The 13,303-nt window shown below is 39.3% G+C and overlaps 1 protein-coding gene across 1 annotated transcript in view; it reads left to right on the top strand.

The window, feature by feature from the left end:
• Positions 1 to 13,303, top strand: part of ENTREP2 (endosomal transmembrane epsin interactor 2) — a 1,018,721-nt gene that overhangs the window by 369,086 nt on the left and 636,332 nt on the right. The window lies entirely within an intron of this gene.

Below are 13,303 nucleotides of genomic sequence, written 5' to 3'. Positions count from 1 at the left end.
ATGGCTTCTTGTCCTGACATCTGTTTTTTCTTTTCTATACAGGCATAAGATTTATTTAAAAGCACATTGAAATGAAAATTGAAATAGTAAATTAAGCTAAGAGTAACTAAGATATGTTCGCTTCTTGCCATGCAATGTAGTGACAGTAAATTAATAGTAAATTAATCCAATAGTAAATGAAATATGCTCACTTCTTGCCTTGCAATATGACATTTTCATATTTTGTGAGCTAAATTTCAGTGGCATAGTAATAGCAAAAGGCATAAGTGATATCTAGCCTTGAAAGGTATTAGTATTTACGTATCTTAGGTAGCACAGTCTCATTGTGCTGGGCTGGGGGCTACAGAAATATACAATTGTTTAAACCAAAAAAAATCCAAGATATATGCTGCACTGCTATGAAAGTAGTTTTTATTCATACAATTCATACACAAAAGTACAATTATCTAAAAACCCATAAAAACACTAAAACGAAAATAAAGGTTCTCACAAAACAGTGATAAGGGTGTCTATGTTATTATAAACATATATAAATGTCCTATACTAATCTGGGGATCACCCTCCACTTGATTAGGGCCCTCCCAATGATGCCTTTCAGCCTAGAATGAGCTTAAAGGATGAGTTCACCTTTCATAACATGTTACACCCATATTCAGGGTGTAACATGTTATGATCAGACTGGCCCCCACTTTGACAGCTAACCGGGGGGTCTTATCCCCCCTTGCTGGCTGTCAAATTTTGAAAAAATGTGGCCACGTGGCGCTCTGCCCGCTTGTTCACATCACTCATTCACAGTGTTCTGTGAATGAGAAACTATAAGTCCCAACAGCCTTATCTGCTATCGACTTGTAGTTCTCAATGAACTAACACGGTGCTGTGGAGCGCTGTGATAGTTCATTGAGTCTTCCTGTCAGTATACCTGCTTGCCCGTGCATCCCATACAGCCAAGCAGATATACTGACAGGTCTACAGGAGACCTGCATGGCACAAGCTTTAGCTGATCGCTGGTACAATGGTTTACAGGCTCCTGTAACAAAAAATAATAAATGCACTTTTTTTTATTTTTTGTATAAAGGTGAACTTATGCTTTAAAAAACTGGAGACTTACAGCCTTGATTTTTCATTGTGTTGGGACTTGGAAGGATCACTATGGTATACTAGCATATGCTTAAAGTGGAACTAAACCCACCAATTTAAAAGTTGCTCAAAACAGTTATATGCAAGTCTTCCTTGGCTGTAAAGAATAGGATGGTTTAGTTCCACTTTAAAGCCCAACTCCAGAGAAATGAAAAAAAGTACCCCCATATTGCAAGTGTTAATTGCTCAATTATGTCTAGGGGAATAATAAAAGGAGATTTGCTTACCAGATCCTCCACTCCAGCAGCTCTGTGCTCTAGTGGTCTAGGGTCCTGACATCAGCAAGACATCATCATCATCAAGACATGAGGATGCCGAGGGACAGTCCACTGTTGTAGTGTAGGGAGCACTGCCTGCCAGGGGAGCAGAGGATCAGGTAAGCAAAACTATTTTTGTTTCCCTAAACAAAATGAGATGTTAAGCCTAGCCCCACTGTAATGGATAAATGTTATTTGCCCTGAGTTGGATTTTTACTGCAGTCGCCAATAATGACATGATGTTAACTTCTATACTGAAACCAAATGAGCAAAATAAAAAAACACTGCTCCAACAAACTTATTGTTTAGTAACTTAGTTCTCTGTTTTTTATTGTCCTATGACCATATGACTGTTCATCATCTGTTCTGAAAGAAATGTTACTTTACCAGCTGTTTACATACAAAGTTGCCTCTCAACAACTGCTCTCTGCCTCCAGAATCGTTCTTGTTTCTTCTTGCTGGAGGTTGCCATCTTGTTGAAACCCAGAGCAGTCACTTCCTTATTGAAAAATCTCCCCCTCTCCTTGGTCTTAAAAACTTTATATCACTGTCTTTAATCAAAATATGCACATTTTCAGCCTTGAATGTATGTCTTTGCTTAGCTAGAGAGGAAGGCTGACATAAGTTTTACAATGCTGAAATTCAAAGACTGCTAATGATGGCGAAAGGAGAGGGAATCAGAGAGATACGATAAGGCACTTTCCTTGTAAGTTTAACGTTTTCGTGTCTCCCTGGCAGTAGAGTTTGTCCCGTCACCTCTCTTTTTTTCCCCTCTCTGATCTGTGTTTCTTCAGCAAAGTCTGCGTCATTCCTGTTTCTTTCTTCCCCCTTCTGCAACAGTAAATCCTAAAGCTGTTAGCTGATTGGCCTCTAGTGGCTCTGATCTCAGGCACAGTGCTCAGAATAGACAGCAACTAAGCATGTGCTTAGTTATGTGCAATATATATATATATATATATATATAAATTTAGCAAAGGCCCTAGAGAATAAAAATGGTGGATTTTGCAATATTACTGAATTTTAACCAGTTCTTCTCCACCGGGCCAATTCTGACATTTCTCCCCTCCAATCATTATTTTTTTTTTCTAGAAATTGACTTAGAACCTCCAAACATGAGGCCCTAGAGAATAAAAATGGTGGATTTTGCAATTGCAATGTCACATGGTTTTTTGAATGCAGTTTTTTTGGGAAAAAATACTTTTAAATAAATTTTATTTCACACAAACACTATATAATACCACATTTTTTGTTAAAATCTAAAAGATGATGTTACGCTGAGTTAATAGATACCAAACATGTCACTCTTTAAAATTTTATCTGCCCTTGCAAAGGCATCAAATTAAAGTACCTAAAAATCTCCATAGGCGATGCTTCTAAAAGCTTTTACAGGTTACAAATTCCGCAGGAGGTTCGGAGCTAAAATTATTGTTATCACTCTGACATTCATGACTATACCACACAAGTGTGGTATGATCACCATTTATATATGTCTGCGGGACATATGTATGCATGCACTTTTGTGCATAAGCGTGGCGGGGGGAGCACTTTACATTTGTAAAAATTATTTATTTTATTTTAAACTTTTACACTGTGTCTTTAATTTTTTTAACAACTTTATTGCTTTTACAAGGGATGAACAACATCTGTTGTGAAAGCATGGGCCATGACAGGTCCTCTTTATGGAAAGGACATCTTCTCTTCTGTAGTTTCCAGCGCATGTGATCAGACATGGATCATTCTGGCTGCTTACCTGGCCACTAACAGCCAAGTAAACAAAGAGCTGAAACTGGAAGTGATTAAATCATCGCCGCTTCTGGTTCACGGGGTCACAGAGGGGGGGGAATGACATCAGTTCCTCTCTCTCTGTGTAGTGCCACCATTGTCCTGGGCTCTTCCGTCCAATCAGATCACCTGCATTGAAGACTAGAGAAGAGATCTGGGGTCCAATAGACCCTAGATCTCTCTATAAAGAGGGCCTGTTGTGCCCCATGCTTTCACAAGGGATGTTGTTCTTCCTATAAGAAAGCAAAGGCAGAGGCGATGGAAGGGGGGACATCATTCCACCACCTGCAGAAGTGATCAATTGGCTGTACAGCCCCTCAAATCACTTCAGCAACACAGGGAACCACCTCCTGAAAACGTTAATACCCGGATGATGCCTGCAGGTGTAGGCATCGTCCCGGTATAACCACGTCAACCCAAGGATGTCATAGGACATCCTACTGGTGGGAAATGGTTAAACAGTATAAGCACTTATGTTTAATGTTTTACATTGCTATCCCTGCAAAAAAGGCCAGCCTGAAGTGATCTATCAGGACTTAATTTTCTGACTGAAGTTCCACTTTAAGTGTTTTGCTGCTACAAATGGCAGATTAGAGGCTTGTCAGTGATGACTACATGGTGCAGTGACATAATCAACGGACTGAGATAGCTTTCTTTAGAAAATTTCAGTCTATCCGATTTCTTTGTTTGCAGCACCTGATGTTCAGTTTCATCTAAGAACTGAGCAATTTACAATTTTAAATTCAGCAATCATGTTGTTTGTTGATAGCTGGCCAAAAAAACAGAAGCTGATTGACACTGGAAGACCAGCACGGCCATGGCAATGCAGTAATTGACACATCTCAGGAAGTAGTAAAAAACACTCAGCATGAATGCACAAAGCTTTATTATATATCTGCCTTGTAATTAAGTGTTCTTTTCTGACTGAAGGGAAAGTGTTACAGGCTAACATTATCAAACAAAACGCGGGGATGAAGACTGCTGAAATGGAGATAGTAGCAGTAAGATCTGCTCTCTTGCATACACTAAAAAGTCCTCAGTAAATTATATATTGCCCAGTAGTTTATTTACTTTTTTTTCTGTATTTTTCTTCTTACTAATAGAAAGTGTTACTTATCAAGGTTATGGCTGGATCCACTTTTCTTCATTTTATAGATGTAATTATTTAAAGAACATTCAACTTCTAACTTGGTTGGTTTATTATTACAGTTTTATTTGTGTCTGAGAGTCCAATATTTAAGATTTATGATACAATCTCATGTTGTTTAGCTCTTTTTATTGTACTATAGTCTCGTTTTGTACTCAGATATTCGGTTCGGGGAATTAATTACACCAAGTAGAGGAAAAACCATGAACTCGTGTTCTTGCACAATGAATGATGCTCTGTATTTCCATCTACTTTTAATGTTCTTTTTTTGCCAAATGCTATATTCATAATAACTCTGACCTCTTTTTGAAGATGTATATGTATAACAATAAAAGCAATCAAAGAGCTTTTCTCAATAGAGGAGGGGGCGGGTCCTCTTTGGGAACTTTTTTTATGACAGCTAATCCCAAAGCCTGACGGTATTAACCCACTGTGCACCAAAAGTTCAGGCACAAGAAGAGGACATGGCACCCCTACTGTAAAGATTTCTTTAGAATCCAGCTACCTGCGTACTGTACAACATCCTTTATTACAGGTAAGTAATGTCACTGAAGCTGTAGTGGTTGGAGGGGTTAGAATACTGGCCAGGTTTTGCTACCTAATCTCTGTTGTAGAGATTGCCCTTCACTACCTTTTGTGGTAACTAAATAGGAAACTAAGGGAATCGCCCTACTGTGGACACAGACAGCAATTCATCCTTAGTTTTGCATATTTCCTTGACTTTCTACTCTTGACAATCGTTGAGTACAAATGGGCAAAGTGGTTTAATGGTTAACACTTCTCCCATGCAGCACTCGGTTCATCTGTTCAAATCCCAACTGAGACGGTACCTACATGGAGTGTGTATGTTCATCATGTGCTTGTGTGGGATTCCTTCCACACTCCAAAGACATGTTGGTAGGTTAACTGGCTCCTGTCTAAACTGGCCCTAGTATAGTATGCGCATGTGAAGTAGGAACCTTAGTGTGTAAGCTCTTTGGGGGCTATATTATTGTACATAATATAAAAGTAAATCACTGTGTAAGTTGTCAGTGCTATATAAATACCTGTAATAAAACAAAATATCCCAACACACTTTCTGCTCACAATGTAGCAAATCATATAAGACAGAACTTTGTCTCATGTATGATTATGTATCCATTGTCTTCTCTTTATAGGTAACTGCTGTTATACCATCAAACTGGGGTGGTTCCAGTGGCCATTTAGTACCATATAATCACTTTGATATACAGTTCACTCATGGCAATCAGTAAAGTTCCAAAAAGTGGCAGTTCACAACTAAGTGAAGCGCCATTAGAAGGGTGTGTGGATAATAAAATATAACTGAACATAATGTAGCACTACCCCCGCAGGAGCTGCTTGATAATGCTTGTCACCAATGGTTGCCCTGACCTTGCAAGCCTCCTGACACCTCTCACACTCTGGGTTCAGGCATACTTCAACAGTATGAAATAATAATGCAAGAGACACGATTCTTTAGTAATACCTCCATATTAGGCTCTTTCAAAACAGTAGGCCACAGAATGAAGGTTTAAATGGGTGAAAAAACTCGAATTTGAATAACAGTGGCTGGGATGGGAAGAGGTCCTTTTAACGAGAAATTGCTATTTGATTCATTAGATGTTTAAAGTGCCTGATGTGATAGTAGCCGTTGTCTTCTGCCAGCAATGGTGGGGCCCATATACAGAAGTGAGTAATGGTAATTTAATGAAGATAACAGATAGCCTATGGTAAATGCTGGTACTAAAGTGTAAACGTGTCTGCATACAGTGTCTCCAGAGTATTGTGAGAAAGAGGTTGTTGGTAGTTGTAGTTCAATCAGCACTCAGGAACACAGCATGTACTGGCTATAGGACTACAGATCCCAGGTTCCTCAGCTGTACAAGAGCTGTATCCACTCTGCTAAGAGGAAGTGAAGTAGAAGGCAGTCCCAGTACTGGGCACTATGGGAAAAAAAGGGAAAAAGGATTAATTGTACTGTAGTCCCATTTGTAAGTGTCCTAAGATGGCATAATGATATAGTCAGCACCTGGGTACAATAATATACAGAAAATATGTCTCAGGTAGACAATATAAAAGAATATATATATATATATATATATATATATATATATATATATATATATATATATATAAAACCTGTAAACCCCTTCTTGCCTCCCTGTTGGTCCTTTAAGAGGATCTAAAAGCCAGGAGATGGAAGTGGGCATTCCGATCATGTAACCACTGAGATTGGCAGTCACAGCGGTCACATGAATGGAGAGCACGCTATCAGCACAGCAAAGTGTTTATCTAGGACCACATATATATGGCTGCTCAACATTAAAGCCCGCCCGCTGAGGGGCCACAGATATGCGCCCGGTCAGTGGAACGTGACCAAAAAAATTAATAAAATTACATATATATATATTTATTATTGTGACTCATACTTTGACCATAAAAAGGGGTAAAAGGGTAATTTGTTTCCTCCTTCCCCCGGTAGCACATACGTACCTTTCCTTACTCTTTTACAACCAGCAGCCCAACTCCTTGAACTTCCAAACTAAAAAGTGTGCATTGCTATCCCTTTAAATGCTTTTGTAATTTATTAATGTGTCACTAAAGGCAAAATGTTTTTTTTTATAGGGTGGAGAAGGGTAAGAACCCCTGTCAGCTTTTTATGGTTGTCTGTGCCCCCGTAAGGGATATTCACCCTCTCTAATTGTACTGTTTACTGTTATCACCGTGAGTGAAAACAGCAAAGTTTGGGTTGTCCCTGGGACAGTAACAGAGGGGAAATCTTCCAATGGGTACACTAGTTCTGGTGACCCTGGTGACAACCAAGGATTGCCTCACTTTGGAGGGATTTACCCCCACTTCCTGTTTTAGTTATGGGACAGGAAGTGAAGAGAAATTGCCCCAATGGGACATAAATGGCAACAAAAAACTGACAGGATTTATATCCCGCCCTTGCGCTATCTAAAATGGAACAAAAGTTTTGCCCTTAGTTCTACTTTAAATACTACATTATTTTAACTTTTTTCCAGTATAGGATCACTTTGGAAGCAATTAACCATGAATTTAAAAACATAAATATAAATAACATGGAAAAATTTACAAAGAAAAAAATTCAACCATTAGTAATGTTTCTGAATTACCTGCTAATTGCTGGGGCCAAATACTATTTGACTCTGAGTTAATTTACTGGTCATTGGAAACATGGACTGAAAGAAGCTTTTTGCTTAATACAGTCTGGCACAGTTCTTGCTGGCACACTGTATTTCCACCATAAAGATACTTGTATTGACAGTTAAGATAGCTAATTAAAATAAAATAGCAGACATACTGTTCTGAGCCAAATAAGCCAATTTATCTTGCTGTTTAAAAATTAGAAACACTACTTAAAACATAATGGAATAGCCATTCGGAAAAATTAGATCTGCTGTTATCAGCCAGACAGTCCTATTCAGCTAATTCTTTGGAGGAACTATGCAATCACTATTATTGCTTAAATAATTTTCCGTATTGCACATTTATTCTCTGTACACATTCATTTTCTCTACCTGTGCACATCCTAGAGCTGAAAAGAAAAATTACTTTGTTGATGTCGGGGTTGCAATTAATGGAAACATAATTTTTTTGGTATATTGAATTGCTAGACTTCAAGATTTTTTTAGTAATTATATTTGACCATATATTTAAAAAGAGCCAGTCATTATGCAGTCCTAAAGCGTTGTTAAATCCAAAACCAGAAATGGAATATATTTCAACTTACCAATCCTTACATGTGGTTGCTGCATTTGTTTTCCCTTTTTAGGCTTTTTTCCCCCTATATTTTCACTTGGTGATCTGACCTGTTGTTTTAAAAATTTCCTTTAGCAGACCAAGATGACCAGCAAAAGCAACAGTTAGAGTGTTCAAGCAAACCATTTAACACTGACCAGGTGCTTACAATGGTCAGCTCATAAAGTGGTTCTAAAGGCTCAAAGTTTTTTACTTTCATGTATTCTTCTGTGTGCAGTGGGCCCCCAGCCCCCCCCCAATCCTTACCTGAGCCCCCTCCGATCCAGCAATTTTCTCGACAGCCTCTGCTGCCTGGGGACACTTCCTCCTCATTGGCTGAGACAGCTGCGGGAGCCCATTGGCTCCTGCTGCTGTCAATCACAGCCAGTGAGCCAATGAGGAGAGAGCAGTGGGTGGGGCCAAGTTGTTCTCTATGTGTCTTATGGACACATAGAGCAGTGGCTCGGGGGCTAGCATGCAGCGGTGCCACCTCAGGGCACTGCTTTAGAGGGAAGACCCAAGAACCCCCGGTGGGGACCTGAAAAGAAGAGAATCAAGGCTGCTCTGTGGAAAATCACTGCGCATAGCAGGTAAGTATTGACATGTTTGTTATTTAAAAAAAAATGAAGCTTTAATGTCACTTTAATCATTTATGTCAAACCTTTATCCCAAAAGGGAAAAAAACTGTTGCTGTAACTGCATGAAAAGTGTTAGCTAGAGTTTGGCTAGTTCATCTATCTACAGTCCATCTATACTCCCCTTTTCCAGACTGACAATGCTGCTGTCCAAAACAGTCTCCATTGCTCCACAATCCAGAATGGAGAAACTATAAGTCTAGGTTCACACCATGTAGGTTGAGTTTGAGACGTTTCTGTGTTGCGTTTTGCGTTGTGTTTTGCATTTTTAAAATTCTTTAAAAGTTTTCTTGTTGCTAGGCAAATTTTAAACACAAAATGCATAAAAACCCATCAAAAACGCAATACATGCTTTTCTGCAGTGCTCCCATTGAAGTCTATAGAAACAAAAAAATGCAGCGTTTTGCATTCAAACGTACCTGACCCGTTCCAAAAATTGCTCCGGGTGAAAACGAGGAGATGTGAACCTGTCCCATACGAAATCATGTTAAATGGACTGTAGTGCATTTCTGCAAAACACATTATGCAAAACACAGCAGAAAATGCTTTGGCGGAACCAGGGGCGGACTGACCATTTGGAAACTCGGGCACTGCCTGAGGGCCCGGAGTCAGTAGGGGGCCCCATGAGATGCCCCTGGTACCTTTTTCATAGGCTTTTTTGAGTTTGGGCAAGGACACAGGGGCCCCATGATCCCCTATTGCCCGGGGCCCCATGAGTTGTCAGTCCGCCCCTGGGTGGAACCTAGGGTGATACAGGAGGGGAGAGATTTACTAAAACTAGAGCTGGTGCCGTTGTGCATGGTAGTAAATCAGCTTCTAACCTCAGCTTGTTCAATGAAGCTTTGACAATAAATCTTGGAAGCTGATTGGATTCTATACAGAGCTGCACCAGATTTTGCACCCTTCAGTTTTAGTAATTCTCCCCTGAGGTGTGTTACTGGCCGAATCACCAGGTGAAAATAAGGGAAATAGTCTAAAAAAGAAATCTAAAGCAGCCACTATATTTAAAGATTGGTAAGCTGCAATATATTACATTTTTTCTCTTTTTTTAGCTGCTGACTTTGCTTTACTTACTTTGTCTGAATTTAAAATCAGAAGTCACATTTCATGTCAGACAGTTGCTGCCTGGTACCACTTGCCTAACTTCATGCACTGTCTCCCAGCTTCTGAGTGTACGAAGCAGTTAAAAAACAGAGTCCTGCAGTTTTTTTCCTTAGTTTTGACTTTAGCCTGTACAGAGCCTTTTAAACTTCTAGCTGTTGTATTGTAAATTTTAGTCAATAGGCTCCGTGCACACGGGGCGTTTTAATAACGCTGGTAACGTTAGCTGTGTAAAGTCATGTTAAAAAAATGTGCGTTTTTCAGCGTTTTTTTTTGCGTTCTTGCATTACCGTTTAGCGGCGTTTTGCCACTTTTTTTGCATTTGAGTTTTTTAAGCTGTTTTTTTAAACAAAAAAATTTCTTTTTATTTTTGCTCAAAAAAGTCCAAAAACGCTGGTTTGCAGCGATTTACCACGTTTTAAACCGCATGTTGACACGTTTTTCAACATTAAAGCATTTTTACAGCTAAAAAACTCCTCTAGAAACCCACTACTGGGATTTTTCCAAGCCAAAAAACGCTGATTACAGTCTATGTGTGCATGGACACATAGGACAACATGCTGGGGAGTTTACTGGCTGTAGAAAAAAATGCCAAAACCAGTCCATGAGGACTAAAGGACTAATGGAGAGGTTAAAGTGTATTTAAATTAAAAAACAAAAATGTAACATGTTGCAACTTATCGATCCTTTTAGTGAGGCGGCTGTATTTGTTTTCTTTTTCCTAGATTGTTTTCTTTTATTTCCACCTGGTAGTCCTGTGAATAACACACTGGGTGGCTAAGCTAACTCCTCCACTGTAGTTATGGATGGAGCCATTGTTGTCGCCCAGGCTAGATGTCAAACTTGTCTGCTTTTGTTCGTTTCTATTAGGCTCCATTCACATTGGACGTTTTAATAATGCTGGTAGCGTTAGCTGTGTAAAGTGGCATAAAAAAAAATGTTTTTCCGCATTTACCAACGTTAGAGCGTTTTTACAGCTAAACATTCCTCTAGAAAACTGCTAATTCTGGGTTTTTTCCAGCCAAAAAACGCTGATTAAAGTCTATATGTGTGCATGGACACATAGGATAACATGCTGGGGAGTTTACTGGCTGTAGAAAAAAATCACCAAAAGCCAAAAACAGCCGATGTAAAAACATCCAGTGTGCATGAGAACTTATGCAGGCCATAGACGGGTTGGTTATTGGCCGAATTTTTGTCCGCACGAAAAATCGGCCTATATTCACGCCGTTAGTGGGGCCAGCCTGTCGGCCATTTTTCGTGGATCTTCTCATTTATTTTTATCGGTCATGCTGGAAAATTCATGAAAAACAGCCGTTTTTCGTGGTCATTGGTGGCAGCATCGGCAACAGCACCGACCGATTTTTCGTTTATCGGCCGACAATTCGGCTGATAAATGGCCCGTCTATGGCCTGCCTTAGAGGGGGTTGAGGAGCTTAGTAGTTTACAAAAGGAAGATAGCACTTCCAGTTCAGAAGTGACAAGTGTGAAGTGCCCCTTTTTTGTCATTATTTTTCTCATATGTCAATTCCTTGAGCTAGACTCTGTCTTTGTCCATGTGCAAAATGAATAGGAATGGGAGTGGTTTCTAATTATAAGGGCTCATGTACACTGCAGCTGCTAAACTGAAGTTCAGGAGCAGTTGTGCGTTTTTTCAGCAGCCCCTGAACTCTCCTTTATGTGTTCATGTACACATAGTCATTTACAGTCGTTTACAGGCAGTTGAAGTTACAGGCATTTTTTGAAAGCACAAAACTCACGTTCAGGAGTAGAGTTTACCAGCGTTTCAAACGCCAAACGCTTGTAACAACGTGTAACCGCGTTTATGCGCATTTGCATTTAGACGTGTTTTTTTCTGGTCCATATCCGGATGCTGTCCAGAGCCTTTTTTCTTCATTAAAAATGCATGCCCAGTATTTTCCATGTATTCAAATGAACCTAGTACACCAGTGCAGTCAGTTCCAGGTTTTGGTAAGATTGGTATTGGTATGATGCTTGTAGCTGCAGGCATCATCCTAGTATATCTCCACTTAAAGTCCGGGATGTTATAAGATGCTCTATGGGTGGGAAGTGATTAAAGGACAAAGCTGGGTCTACCCCTTCCAAATGTTCCTTCTGGCCTATCACATTCAAGGATAACTCCACTTTCGTTGGGGAAAAAAAGTAGCAAATAAAAAAAAAATAATATAGCATATACAATTGTGACATATATTGTAATTGAATGATATTGAAAATGACATTTCCTTTCCAATCAGCACTGCTGTCATGTTCTGTAAAAGCCAATGCGATATGGGTACCTAGATTTGTTCTGTACACAGAATGTGTACAGAACGTCTACCAGCAACATCATTTTCTGCTTGTGTGATTGGATAACCAATTTTCCCAAAAGTCTGCATGCACTAAGATACAAGTCAGATTTTAAAGTGGGACATATTTGTATCTATTTACTCAGTGTAACATCAGATTTTATATTTTATCCAAGAAATTGGTATTCTATTGTGTTTGTGTGCATTAAAATTAATTAAATTGTGTTTTCTCCAAAAATGAGCATTTGAATAACCGCAGCATAAATACCGTGTGACATAAAAATGTTTAAAACCCACCATTTTATTCTCTATGACCTCTGCTAAAAATATATATATATATATATATGTTTAGGGGTTCCAAGTAATTTATTAGCAACAAAACATGATTTTCACATGTAGGAGAGAAATGTCAGAATTGGGAAGTAGTAAGGAACAAGTATTGATTTTTTTCTGGTAATGGGAAGTAATTAACAGGAAAAATCAATACTTGTGTTCAATTGGAGCTGTTTCTGAATCCACTAAGCATTTTGACATATTATTTATACTCATGATTTCCTTTAGGCTTGGTTCACACCAGGGGCGGACTGACAACTCATGGGGCCCCCGGGCAATAGGGGATCATGGGGCCCCTGTGTCCTTGCCCAAACTCAAAAAAGCCTATGAAAAAGGTACCAGGGGCATCTCATGGGGCCTCCTACTGACCCCGGGCTCTCGGGCAGTGCCCGAGTTTCCAAATGGTCAGTCTGCCCCTGGTTCACACTAATGTGATGCGACTTTCAACTGTTCGACTGTTTTGAGTGTTATTATGTAGTGCAACTTTAATGCAGTTTTGGTTGCATTTTGCATATTCTTTGGTGGTAAATGGCACTGTAGGTTGAATCACAGTAGCACAGGATCCTTTACCAAAGTTACATTGCAGCTGTGCTGCATTGATGTGACTGGCCATCATTGAATTTTTTCCATTGTCATGCAATTCGGTGAGACCCAAGTTCCATTTGAAATTGCATCAGTGTGAACCAGGCCTTAAAGTATATACAATTTATTTGATTACTTGTGAAAAACACTCACTTATGCACAAATGAAAATAAAAACTGAGATTAAAGCAGCAAACTCAAAAAAAGAAGCTATCCCTTTAATAAGCACAACTGAAATATAAATGTGTTGTGCTACACATAT

Source organism: Staurois parvus, unplaced genomic scaffold (assembly GCF_062004578.1).
Source record: "Staurois parvus isolate SC_StPar_1 unplaced genomic scaffold, SC_StPar_1.0 ptg000682l, whole genome shotgun sequence".
Lineage (NCBI taxonomy): Eukaryota > Metazoa > Chordata > Amphibia > Anura > Ranidae > Staurois > Staurois parvus.
This window is presented reverse-complemented; position numbering and strand designations above follow the sequence as displayed.